The sequence below is a fragment of the Rhipicephalus microplus genome, chromosome 4, assembly GCF_043290135.1.
Source record: "Rhipicephalus microplus isolate Deutch F79 chromosome 4, USDA_Rmic, whole genome shotgun sequence".
NCBI classification, from domain to species: Eukaryota; Metazoa; Arthropoda; class Arachnida; order Ixodida; family Ixodidae; genus Rhipicephalus; species Rhipicephalus microplus.
The window spans coordinates 236367044-236381638 of record NC_134703.1 but is presented as its reverse complement, the minus strand read 5'-3'; positions in this window follow the sequence as shown (position 1 = coordinate 236381638).

Sequence of the window (14595 nt, the reverse complement as noted above, 5' to 3'; positions counted from 1 at the left end):
TGGTAGTTTCACGACGCAACCTAGCTTAAACTAACCTAACCTAACCTAACCTTCGCACTTCTATCGTTAGAAAACGTTTTACTCGCAACTTTACAATGTTTTCTACAAGATTACGACGGTTTCATGCACTTTCACATTAGATATCGTAGTTCCCGACTTGTAATGTTGAAAAACACTACATCTCACTAAGTGACATTGTTTAATGCGGTTTTACGACGGTTGATATGTCAACCTAACCTAACATTCGCACTTGTATCTAACGACGCTCAATTACACTGTTTCGTTCAAAATTACGATATTTGCTTGACCTCACAGTTTCTCACCAACTTAATACAGTACAGAACGCTGTATCTCGCTAAATGACATCGTTCTTTAAGGTTTCACGATACTTGCATGCGCTTTACCGAGAATGTCAAAACATAGCAGTTTCGCACTTGTAACGGTACAACACGCAGTATTTGGCTTGTTCATGCCGTTTTGTGTGCTTTCACAACATTTTACCTATCGCAGTTTCGTACTCGCAATAAAACAACACTATCTCGTTAGATGACGTCGTTTTTGGTGGTTTCACGACGCTACCTAGCTTAAACTAACATAACCTAACATAACCTTCGCACTTCTATCGTTAGAAAACGTTTTACTCGCTACTTTACATTGCTTTCTACAACATTACGACGGTTTCAAGCGCTTTCACATTAGATATCGCAGTTCCCAACTTGTAAAGGTGAAAAACACTGCATCTCACTAAGTGACATTGTTTATTGCTGTTTTACGACGGTTCATACCTTAACCTAACGTAACCTAACCTAACCTAACCCAACCTAACCTAACATAACCTAACCTAAACTAACCTAACCTAACCTAACCTAACCTAATCAAACCTAACCTAACGTAACCTAACCTAACCTAACCTAACCTAACCTAACCTAACCTAACCTAACGACGTTTGCAAGCGCTTTCACTTTAGATATCGCAGTTCCCGACTTGTAATGGTGAAAAACACTGCATCTCACTAAGTGACATTGTTTAATGCGGTTTTACGACGGTTCATATCTTGACCTAACATTCGCACTTGCATTAAAAAACGCTCTATTACACTGTTTCGTTCACAATTAGGATATTTGCATAACCTCACAGTTTTTCACCAACTTATTGCAGTACAGAACGCTGTATCTCGCTAAATGACATCGTTTTTTAAGGTTTCACGATGCTTGCATGCGCTTTAACGAGAATATCACAACATAGCAGTTTCGCACTTGTAACGGTACAACACGCAGTATTTGGCTTGTTCATGCCGTTTTGTGTGCTTTCACAACATTTCACCTATCGCAGTTTCGTACTCGCAATAAAACAACACTATCTCGTTAGATGACGTTGTTTTTGGTAGTTTCACGACGCTACCTAGCTTAAACTAACATCTCAACCTAACATAACCTTCGCACTTCTATCGTTAGAAAACGTTTTACTCGCTACTTTACATTGCTTTCTACAACATTACGACGGTTTCAAGCGCTTTCACATTAGATATCACAGTTCCCAACTTGTAAAGGTGAAAAACACTGCATCTCACTAAGTGACATTGTTAATTGCGGTTTTACGACGGTTCATACCTTAACCTAACGTAACCTAACCTAACCTAACCTTACCAAACCTAACCTAACCTAACCTAACCCAACCCAACCCAACCTAACCTAACCTAACCTAACCTAAACTAACCTAACCCAACCTAACCTAACCTAACCTAACCCAACCCAACCCAACCCAACCTAACCTAACCTAACCTAACCTAACGTAACCTAACCTAACCTAACCTCACCCAACCTAACCTAACCTAACCTAACCTAACCTAACCCAACTCAACCCAACCTAACCTAATCTAACCTAACCTAACCTAACCTAACCTAACCTAACGACGGTTGCAAGCGCTTTCACATTAGATATCGCAGTTCCCGACTTTTAATGGTGAAAAACACTGCATCTCACTAATTGACATTGTTTAATGCGGTTTTACGACGGTTCATATCTTAACCTAACCTAACATTCGCACTTGTATCTAAAAACGCTTTATTACACTATTTTGTTCACAATTACGATATTTGCATAACCTCACAGTTTTTCACCAACTTATTGCAGTACAGAACGTTGTATCTCGCTAAATGACATATTTCTTTAAGGTTTCACGATGCTTGCATGCGCTTTAACGAGAATATCACAATATAGCAGTTTCGCACTTGTAACGGTAGAACACGCAGTATTTGGCTTGTTCATGCCGTTTTGTGTGCTTTCACAACATTTCACCTATCGCAGTTTATTACTCGCTATAAAACAACACTATCTCGTTAAATGACGTCGTTTTTGGTAGTTTCACGACGCAACCTAGCTTAAACTAACCTAACCTAACCTAACCTTCGCACTTCTATCGTTAGAAAACGTTTTACTCGCAACTTTACAATGTTTTCTACAAGATTACGACGGTTTCATGCGCTTTCACATTAGATATCGTAGTTCCCGACTTGTAATGTTGAAAAACACTACATCTCACTAAGTGACATTGTTTAATGCGGTTTTACGACGGTTGATATGTCAACCTAACCTAACATTCGCACTTGTATCTAACGACGCTCAATTACACTGTTTCGTTCAAAATTACGATATTTGCTTGACCTCACAGTTTCTCACCAACTTAATACAGTACAGAACGCTGTATCTCGCTAAATGACATCGTTCTTTAAGGTTTCACGATACTTGCATGCGCTTTACCGAGAATGTCAAAACATAGCAGTTTCGCACTTGTAACGGTACAACACGCAGTATTTGGCTTGTTCATGCCGTTTTGTGTGCTTTCACAACATTTTACCTATCGCAGTTTCGTACTCGCAATAAAACAACACTATCTCGTTAGATGACGTCGTTTTTGGTGGTTTCACGACGCTACCTAGCTTAAACTAACATAACCTAACATAACCTTCGCACTTCTATCGTTAGAAAACGTTTTACTCGCTACTTTACATTGCTTTCTACAACATTACGACGGTTTCAAGCGCTTTCACATTAGATATCGCAGTTCCCAACTTGTAAAGGTGAAAAACACTGCATCTCACTAAGTGACATTGTTTATTGCGGTTTTACGACGGTTCATACCTTAACCTAACGTAACCTAACCTAACCTAACCCAACCTAACCTAACATAACCTAACCTAAACTAACCTAACCTAACCTAACCTAACCTAACCTAACCAAACCTAACCTCACCTAACCTAACGTAACCTAACCTAACCTAACCTAACCTAACCTAACCTAACGACGCTTGCAAGCGCTTTCACTTTAGATATCGCAGTTCCCGACTTGTAATGGTGAAAAACACTGCATCTCACTAAGTGACATTGTTTAATGCGGTTTTACGACGGTTCATATCTTAACCTAACATTCGCACTTGCATTAAAAAACGCTCTATTACACTGTTTCGTTCACAATTAGGATATTTGCATAACCTCACAGTTTTTCACCAACTTATTGCAGTACAGAACGCTGTATCTCGCTAAATGACATCGTTTTTTAAGGTTTCACGATGCTTGCATGCGCTTTAACGAGAATATCACAACATAGCAGTTTCGCACTTGTAACGGTACAACACGCAGTATTTGGCTTGTTCATGCCGTTTTGTGTGCTTTCACAACATTTCACCTATCGCAGTTTCGTACTCGCAATAAAACAACACTATCTCGTTAGATGACGTTGTTTTTGGTAGTTTCACGACGCTACCTAGCTTAAACTAACATCTCAACCTAACATAACCTTCGCACTTCTATCGTTAGAAAACGTTTTACTCGCTACTTTACATTGCTTTCTACAACATTACGACGGTTTCAAGCGCTTTCACATTAGATATCACAGTTCCCAACTTGTAAAGGTGAAAAACACTGCATCTCACTAAGTGACATTGTTAATTGCGGTTTTACGACGGTTCATACCTTAACCTAACGTAACCTAACCTAACCTAACCTTACCAAACCTAACCTAACCTAACCTAACCCAACCCAACCCAACCTAACCTAACCTAACCTAACCTAAACTAACCTAACCCAACCTAACCTAACCTAACCTAACCCAACCCAACCCAACCCAACCTAACCTAACCTAACCTAACCTAACGTAACCTAACCTAACCTAACCTAACCTCACCCAACCTAACCTAACCTAACCTAACCTAACCCAACTCAACCCAACCTAACCTAATCTAACCTAACCTAACCTAACCTAACCTAACCTAACGACGGTTGCAAGCGCTTTCACATTAGATATCGCAGTTCCCGACTTTTAATGGTGAAAAACACTGCATCTCACTAATTGACCTTGTTTAATGCGGTTTTACGACGGTTCATATCTTAACCTAACCTAACATTCGCACTTGTATCTAAAAACGCTTTATTACACTATTTTGTTCACAATTACGATATTTGCATAACCTCACAGTTTTTCACCAACTTATTGCAGTACAGAACGTTGTATCTCGCTAAATGACATATTTCTTTAAGGTTTCACGATGCTTGCATGCGCTTTAACGAGAATATCACAATATAGCAGTTTCGCACTTGTAACGGTAGAACACGCAGTATTTGGCTTGTTCATGCCGTTTTGTGTGCTTTCACAACATTTCACCTATCGCAGTTTATTACTCGCTATAAAACAACACTATCTCGTTAAATGACGTCGTTTTTGGTAGTTTCACGACGCAACCTAGCTTAAACTAACCTAACCTAACCTAACCTTCGCACTTCTATCGTTAGAAAACGTTTTACTCGCAACTTTACAATGTTTTCTACAAGATTACGACGGTTTCATGCGCTTTCACATTAGATATCGTAGTTCCCGACTTGTAATGTTGAAAAACACTACATCTCACTAAGTGACATTGTTTAATGCGGTTTTACGACGGTTGATATGTCAACCTAACCTAACATTCGCACTTGTATCTAACGACGCTCAATTACACTGTTTCGTTCAAAATTACGATATTTGCTTGACCTCACAGTTTCTCACCAACTTAATACAGTACAGAACGCTGTATCTCGCTAAATGACATCGTTCTTTAAGGTTTCACGATACTTGCATGCGCTTTACCGAGAATGTCAAAACATAGCAGTTTCGCACTTGTAACGGTACAACACGCAGTATTTGGCTTGTTCATGCCGTTTTGTGTGCTTTCACAACATTTTACCTATCGCAGTTTCGTACTCGCAATAAAACAACACTATCTCGTTAGATGACGTCGTTTTTGGTGGTTTCACGACGCTACCTAGCTTAAACTAACATAACCTAACATAACCTTCGCACTTCTATCGTTAGAAAACGTTTTACTCGCTACTTTACATTGCTTTCTACAACATTACGACGGTTTCAAGCGCTTTCACATTAGATATCGCAGTTCCCAACTTGTAAAGGTGAAAAACACTGCATCTCACTAAGTGACATTGTTTATTGCGGTTTTACGACGGTTCATACCTTAACCTAACGTAACCTAACCTAACCTAACCCAACCTAACCTAACATAACCTAACCTAAACTAACCTAACCTAACCTAACCTAACCTAATCAAACCTAACCTAACGTAACCTAACCTAACCTAACCTAACCTAACCTAACCTAACGACGTTTGCAAGCGCTTTCACATTAGATATCGCAGTTCCCGATTGTAATGGTGAAAAACACTGCATCTCACTAAGTTACATTGTTTAGTGCGGTTTTACGACGGTTCATATCTTAACCTAACCTAACATTCGTACTTGTATTGAAAAACGCTCTATTACACTGTTTCGTTCACAATTACGATATTTGCATAACCTCACAGTTTTTCACCAACTAATTGCAGTACAGAACGCTGTATCTCGCTAAATGACATTGTTCTTTAAGGTTTCACGATGCTTGCATGCGCTTTAACGAGAATATCACAATATAGCAGTTTCGCACTTGTAACGGTAGAACACGCAGTATTTGGCTTGTTCATGCCGTTTTGTGTGCTTTCACAACATTTCACCTATCGCAGTTTAATACTCGCTATAAAACAACACTATCTCGTTAGATGACGTCGTTTTTGGTAGTTTCACGACGCAACCTAGCTTAAACTAACCTAACCTAACCTAACCTTCGCACTTCTATCGTTAGAAAACGTTTTACTCGCAACTTTACAATGTTTTCTACAAGATTACGACGGTTTCATGCGCTTTCACATTAGATATCGTAGTTCCCGACTTGTAATGTTGAAAAACACTACATCTCACTAAGTGACATTGTTTTATGCGGTTTTACGACGGTTGATATGTCAACCTAACCTAACATTCGCACTTGTATCTAAAGACGCTCAATTACACTGTTTCGTTCAAAATTACGATATTTGCTTGACCTCACAGTTTCTCACCAACTTATTACAGTACAGAACGCTGTATCTCGCTAAATGACATCGTTCTTTAAGGTTTCACGATACTTTCATGCGCTTTACCGAGAATGTCAAAACATAGCAGTTTCGCACTTGTAACGGTACAACACGCAGTATTTGGCTTGTTCATGCCGTTTTGTGTGCTTTCACAACATTTTACCTATCGCAGTTTCGTACTCGCAATAAAACAACACTATCTCGTTAGATGACGTCGTTTTTGGTGGTTTCACGACGCTACCTAGCTTAAACTAACATAACCTAACATAACCTTCGCACTTCTATCGTTAGAAAACGTTTTACTCGCTACTTTACATTGCTTTCTACAACATTACGACGGTTTCAAGCGCTTTCACATTAGATATCGCAGTTCCCAACTTGTAAAGGTGAAAAACACTGCATCTCACTAAGTGACATTGTTTATTGCGGTTTTACGACGGTTCATACCTTAACCTAACGTAACCTAACCTAACCTAACCCAACCTAACCTAACATAACCTAACCTAAACTAACCTAACCTAACCTAACCTAACCTAACCAAACCTAACCTAACGTAACCTAACCTAACCTAACCTAACCTAACCTAACGACGTTTGCAAGCGCTTTCACATTAGATATCGCAGTTCCCGACTTGTAATGGTGAAAAACACTGCATCTCACTAAGTTACATTGTTTAGTGCGGTTTTACGACGGTTCATATCTTAACCTAACCTAACATTCGTACTTGTATTGAAAAACGCTCTATTACAGTGTTTCGTTCACAATTACGATATTTGCATAACCTCACAGTTTTTCACCAACTTATTGCAGTACAGAACGCTGTATCTCGCTAAATGACATTGTTCTTTAAGGTTTCACGATGCTTGCATGCGCTTTAACGAGAATATCACAATATAGCAGTTTCGCACTTGTAACGGTAGAACACGCAGTATTTGACTTGTTCATGCCGTTTTGTGTGCTTTCACAACATTTCACCTATCGCAGTTTAATACTCGCAATAAAACAACACTATCTCGTTAGATGACGTCGTTTTTGGTAGTTTCACGACGCTACCTAGCTTAAACTAACCTAACCTGACCTTACCTTCGCACTTCTATCGTTAGAAAACGTTTTACTCGCAACTTTACAATGTTTTCTACAAGATTACGACGGTTTCATGCGCTTTCACATTAGATATCGTAGTTCCCGACTTGTAATGTTGAAAAACACTACATCTCACTAAGTGACATTGTTTAGTGCGGTTTTACGACGGTTCATATCTTAACCTAACCTAACATTCGTACTTGTATTGAAAAACGCTCTATTACACTGTTTCGTTCACAATTAGGATATTTGCATAACCTCACAGTTTTTCACCAACTTATTGCAGTACAGAACGCTGTATCTCGCTAAATGACATCGTTCTTTAAGGTTTCACGATGCTTGCATGCGCTTTAACGAGAATATCACAACATAGCAGTTTCGCACTTGTAACGGTACAACACGCAATATTTGGCTTGTTCATGCCGTTTTGTTTGCTTTCACAACATTTCACCTATCGCAGTTTCGTACTCGCAATAAAACAACACTATCTCGTTAGATGACGTTGTTTTTGGTAGTTTCACGACGCTACCTAGCTTAAACTAACATAACTCAACCTAACATAACCTTCGCACTTCTATCGTTAGAAAACGTTTTACTCGCTACTTTACATTGCTTTCTACAACATTACGACGGTTTCAAGCGCTTTCACATTAGATATCACAGTTCCCAACTTGTAAAGGTGAAAAACACTGCATCTCACTAAGTGACATTGTTAATTGCGGTTTTACGACGGTTCATACCTTAACCTAACGTAACCTAACCTAACCTAACCTTACCAAACCTAACCTAACCTAACCTAACCCAACCCAACCCAACCTAACCTAACCGAACCTAAACTAACCTAACCCAACCTAACCTAACCTAACCTAACCCAACCCAACCCAACCCAACCTAACCTAACCTAAGCTAACCAAACCAAACCTAACCAAACCTAACCTAACCTAACTTAACCTAACCTAACGTAACCTAACCTAACCTAACCTATTCTAACGTAACCTAACCTTACCTAACGTAACCTAACCTAACCTAACATAACCTAACGTAACCTAACCTAACCTAACCTAACCTAACGTAACCTAACCTAACCTAACCCAGCCTAACCCAACCCAACCCAACCCAACAACACCCAACCCAACAACACCCAACCCAACCTAACCTAACCTAACCTTACCTAACCTAACCAAATTATCCTTACCTAACCTAACCTAACCTAACGTAACCTAACCTAACCTAACCTAACCTAACGTAACCTAACCTAACCTAACCTAACCCAACCTAACCTAACCTAACCTAACCTAACCCAACTCAACCCAACCTAACCTAATCTAACCTAACCTAACCTAACCTAACCTAACCTAACGACGGTTGCAAGCGCTTTCACATTAGATATCGCAGTTCCCGACTTTTAATGGTGAAAAACACTGCATCTCACTAATTGACATTGTTTAATGCGGTTTTACGACGGTTCATATCTTAACCTAACCTAACATTCGCACTTGCATCTAAAAACGCTTTATTACACTGTTTTGTTCACAATTACGATATTTGCATAACCTCACAGTTTTTCACCAACTTATTGCAGTACAGAACGTTGTATCTCGCTAAATGACATATTTCTTTAAGGTTTCACGATGCTTGCATGCGCTTTAACGAGAATATCACAATATAGCAGTTTCGCACTTGTAACGGTAGAACACGCAGTATTTGGCTTGTTCATGCCGTTTTGTGTGCTTTCACAACATTTCACCTATCGCAGTTTAATACTCGCTATAAAACAACACTATCTCGTTAGATGACGTCGTTTTTGGTAGTTTCACGACGCAACCTAGCTTAAACTAACCTAACCTAACCTAACCTTCGAACTTCTATCGTTAGAAAACGTTTTACTCGCAACTTTACAATGTTTTCTACAAGATTACGACGGTTTCATGCGCTTTCACATTAGATATTGTAGTTCCCGACTTGTAATGTTGAAAAACATTACATCTCACTAAGTGACATTGTTTTATGCGGTTTTACGACGGTTGATATGTCAACCTAACCTAACATTCGCACTTGTATCTAAAGACGCTCAATTACACTGTTTCGTTCAAAATTACGATATTTGCTTGACCTCACAGTTTCTCACCAACTTATTACAGTACAGAACGCTGTATCTCGCTAAATGACATCGTTCTTTAAGGTTTCACGATACTTGCATGCGCTTTACCGAGAATGTCAAAACATAGCAGTTTCGCACTTGTAACGGTACAACACGCAGTATTTGGCTTGTTCATGCCGTTTTGTGTGCTTTCACAACATTTTACCTATCGCAGTTTCGTACTCGCAATAAAACAACACTATCTCGTTAGATGACGTCGTTTTTGGTGGTTTCACGACGCTACCTAGCTTAAACTAACATAACCTAACATAACCTTCGCACTTCTATCGTTAGAAAACGTTTTACTCGCTACTTTACATTGCTTTCTACAACATTACGACGGTTTCAAGCGCTTTCACATTAGATATCGCAGTTCCCAACTTGTAAAGGTGAAAAACACTGCATCTCACTAAGTGACATTGTTTATTGCTGTTTTACGACGGTTCATACCTTAACCTAACGTAACCTAACCTAACCTAACCCAACCTAACCTAACATAACCTAACCTAACCTAACCTAACCTAACCTAACCTAACCTAACCAAACCTAACCTAACGTAACCTAACCTAACCTAACCTAACCTAACGACGTTTGCAAGCGCTTTCACATTAGATATCGCAGTTCCCGACTTGTAATGGTGAAAAACACTGCATCTCACTAAGTTACATTGTTTAGTGCGGTTTTACGACGGTTCATATCTTAACCTAACCTAACATTCGTACTTGTATTGAAAAACGCTCTATTACAGTGTTTCGTTCACAATTACGATATTTGCATAACCTCACAGTTTTTCACCAACTTATTGCAGTACAGAACGCTGTATCTCGCTAAATGACATTGTTCTTTAAGGATTCACGATGCTTGCATGCGCTTTAACGAGAATATCACAATATAGCAGTTTCGCACTTGTAACGGTAGAACACGCAGTATTTGGCTTGTTCATGCCGTTTTGTGTGCTTTCACAACATTTCACCTATCGCAGTTTAATACTCGCAATAAAACAACACTATCTCGTTAGATGACGTCGTTTTTGGTAGTTTCACGACGCAACCTAGCTTAAACTAACCTAACCTGACCTTACCTTCGCACTTCTATCGTTAGAAAACGTTTTACTCGCAACTTTACAATGTTTTCTACAAGATTACGACGGTTTCATGCGCTTTCACATTAGATATCGTAGTTCCCGACTTGTAATGTTGAAAAACACTACATCTCACTAAGGGACATTGTTTAATGCGGTTTTACGACGGTTGATATGTCAACCTAACCTAACATTCGCACTTTTATCTAAAGACGCTCAATTACACTGTTTCGTTCACAATTACGATATTTGCTTGACCTCACAGTTTCTCACCAACTTATTACAGTACAGAACGCTGTATCTCGCTAAATGACATCGTTCTTTAAGGTTTCACGATACTTGCATGCGCTTTACCGAGAATGTCAAAAAATAGCAGTTTCGCACTTGTAACGGTACAACACGCAGTATTTGGCTTGTTCATGCCGTTTTGTGTGCTTTCACAACATTTTACCTATCGCAGTTTCGTACTCGCAATAAAACAACACTATCTCGTTAGATGACGTCGTTTTTGGTGGTTTCACGACACTACCTAGCTTAAACTAACATAACCTAACATAAGCTTCGCACTTCTATCGTTAGAAAACGTTTTACTCGCTACTTTACATTGCTTTCTGCAACATTACGACGGTTTCAAGCGCTTTCACATTAGATATCGCAGTTCCCAACTTGTAAAGGTGAAAAACACTGCATCTCACTAAGTGACATTGTTTATTGCGGTTTTACGACGGTTCATACCTTAACCTAACGTAACCTAACCTAACCTAACCCAACCTAACCTAACATAACCTAACCTAACCTAACCTAACCTAACCTAACCTAACCAAACCTAACCTAACGTAACCTAACCTATCCTAACCTAACCTAACCTAACCTAACGACGTTTGCAAGCGCTTTCACATTAGATATCGCAGTTCCCGACTTGTAATGGTGAAAAACACTGCATCTCACTAAGTGACATTGTTTAGTGCGGTTTTACGACGGTTCATATCTTCACCTAACCTAACATTCGTACTTGTATTGAAAAACGCTCTATTACACTGTTTCGTTCACAATTACGATATTTGCATAACCTCACAGTTTTTCACCAACTTATTGCAGTACAGAACGCTGTATCTCGCTAAATGACATCGTTCTTTAAGGTTTCACGATGCTTGCATCCGCTTTAACGAGAATATCACAATATAGCAGTTTCGCACTTGTAACGGTACAACACGCAGTATCTGGCTTGTTCAAGCTGTTTTGTGTACTTTCACAACATTTCACCTATTGCAGTTTCGTACATGCAATAAAACAACACTATCTCGTTAGATGACGTCCTTTTTGGTGGTCTCACGACGCTACATAGCTTAAACTAACATAACTCAAGCTAACCTTCGCACTTCTATCGTTAAAAAACGTTTTACTCGCAACTTTACAATGTTTTCTACAAGATTACGACGGTTTCATGCGCTTTCACATTAGATATCGTAGTTCCCGACTTGTAATGTTGAAAAACACTACATGTCACTAAGTGACATTGTTTAATGCGGTTTTACGACGGTTGATATCTCAACCTAACCTAACATTCGCACTTGTATCTAAATACGCTCAATTACACTGTTTCGTTCACAATTACGATATTTGCTTGACCTCACAGTTTCTCACCAACTTATTTCAGTACAGAACGCTGTATCTCGCTAAATGACATCGTTCTTTAAGGTTTCACGATACTTGCATGCGCTTTAACGAGAATATCACAATAAAGCAGTTTCGCACTTGTAACGGCACAAGACGCAGTATCTGGCTAGTTCATGCCATTTTGTGTGCTTTCCCAATATTTCACCTATCGCAGTTTCGTACTCGCAATAAAACAACACTATCTCGTTAGATGACATCGTTTTTGGTGGCTTCACGACGCTACCTAGCTCAAACTAACCGAACCTTCGCACTTCTATCGTTAGAAAACGTTTTATTCGCTACTTTACAATGTTTTCTACAAGATTACGACGGTTTCATGCGCTTTCACATTAGATATCGCAGTTCCCGACTTTTAATGGTGAAAAACACAGCATCTCACTAAGTGACATTGTTTAGTGCGGTTTTAGCGCGGTTCATATCTTAACCTAACCTAACCTTACCTAACCCAACCTAACCTAACCTAACCTAATCAAACCTTACCTAACATCCCTAACCTAACCTAACCTAACCAAACCTAACCTAACCTAACCTAACCTAACGTAACCTAACCTAACCTAACCTAAGCAAACCTAACGACGCTTGCAAGCGCTTTCACTTTAGATATCGCAGTTCCCGACTTGTAATGGTGAAAAACACTGCATCTCACTAAGTGACATTGTTTAATGCGGTTTTACGACGGTTCATATCTTAACCTAACATTCGCACTTGCATTAAAAAACGCTCTATTACACTGTTTCGTTCACAATTAGGATATTTGCATAACCTCACAGTTTTTCACCAACTTATTGCAGTACAGAACGCTGTATCTCGCTAAATGACATCGTTCTTTAAGGTTTCACGATGCTTGCATGCGCTTTAACGAGAATATCACAACATAGCAGTTTCGCACTTGTAACGGTACAACACGCAGTATTTGGCTTGTTCATGCCGTTTTGTGTGCTTTCACAACATTTCACCTATCGCAGTTTCGTACTCGCAATAAAACAACACTATCTCGTTAGATGACGTTGTTTTTGGTAGTTTCACGACGCTACCTAGCTTAAACTAACATCTCAACCTAACATAACCTTCGCACTTCTATCGTTAGAAAACGTTTTACTCGCTACTTTACATTGCTTTCTACAACATTACGACGGTTTCAAGCGTTTTCACATTAGATATCACAGTTCCCAACTTGTAAAGGTGAAAAACTCTGCATCTCACTAAGTGACATTGTTAATTGCGGTTTTACGACGGTTCATACCTTAACCTAACGTAACCTAACCTAACCTAACCTTACCAAACCTAACCTAACCTAACCTAACCCAACCCAACCCAACCTAACCTAACCTAACCTAACCTAAACTAACCTAACCCAACCTAACCTAACCTAACCTAACCCAACCACACCCAACCCAACCTAACCTAACCTAACCTAACCTAACCTAACGTAACCTAACCTAACCTAACCTAACCTCACCCAACCTAACCTAACCTAACCTAACCTAACCCAACTCAACCCAACCTAACCTAATCTAACCTAACCTAACCTAACCTAACCTAACCTAACCTAACGACGGTTGCAAGCGCTTTCACATTAGATATCGCAGTTCCCGACTTTTAATGGTGAAAAACACTGCATCTCACTAATTGACATTGTTTAATGCGGTTTTACGACGGTTCATATCTTAACCTAACCTAACATTCGCACTTGTATCTAAAAACGCTTTATTACACTATTTTGTTCACAATTACGATATTTGCATAACCTCACAGTTTTTCACCAACTTATTGCAGTACAGAACGTTGTATCTCGCTAAATGACATATTTCTTTAAGGTTTCACGATGCTTGCATGCGCTTTAACGAGAATATCACAATATAGCAGTTTCGCACTTGTAACGGTAGAACACGCAGTATTTGGCTTGTTCATGCCGTTTTGTGTGCTTTCACAACATTTCACCTATCGCAGTTTATTACTCGCTATTAAACAACACTATCTCGTTAGATGACGTCGTTTTTGGTAGTTTCACGACGCAACCTAGCTTAAACTAACCTAACCTAACCTAACCTTCGCACTTCTATCGTTAGAAAACGTTTTACTCGCAACTTTACAATGTTTTCTACAAGATTACGACGGTTTCATGCGCTTTCACATTAGATATCGTAGTTCCCGACTTGTAATGTTGAAAAACACTACATCTCA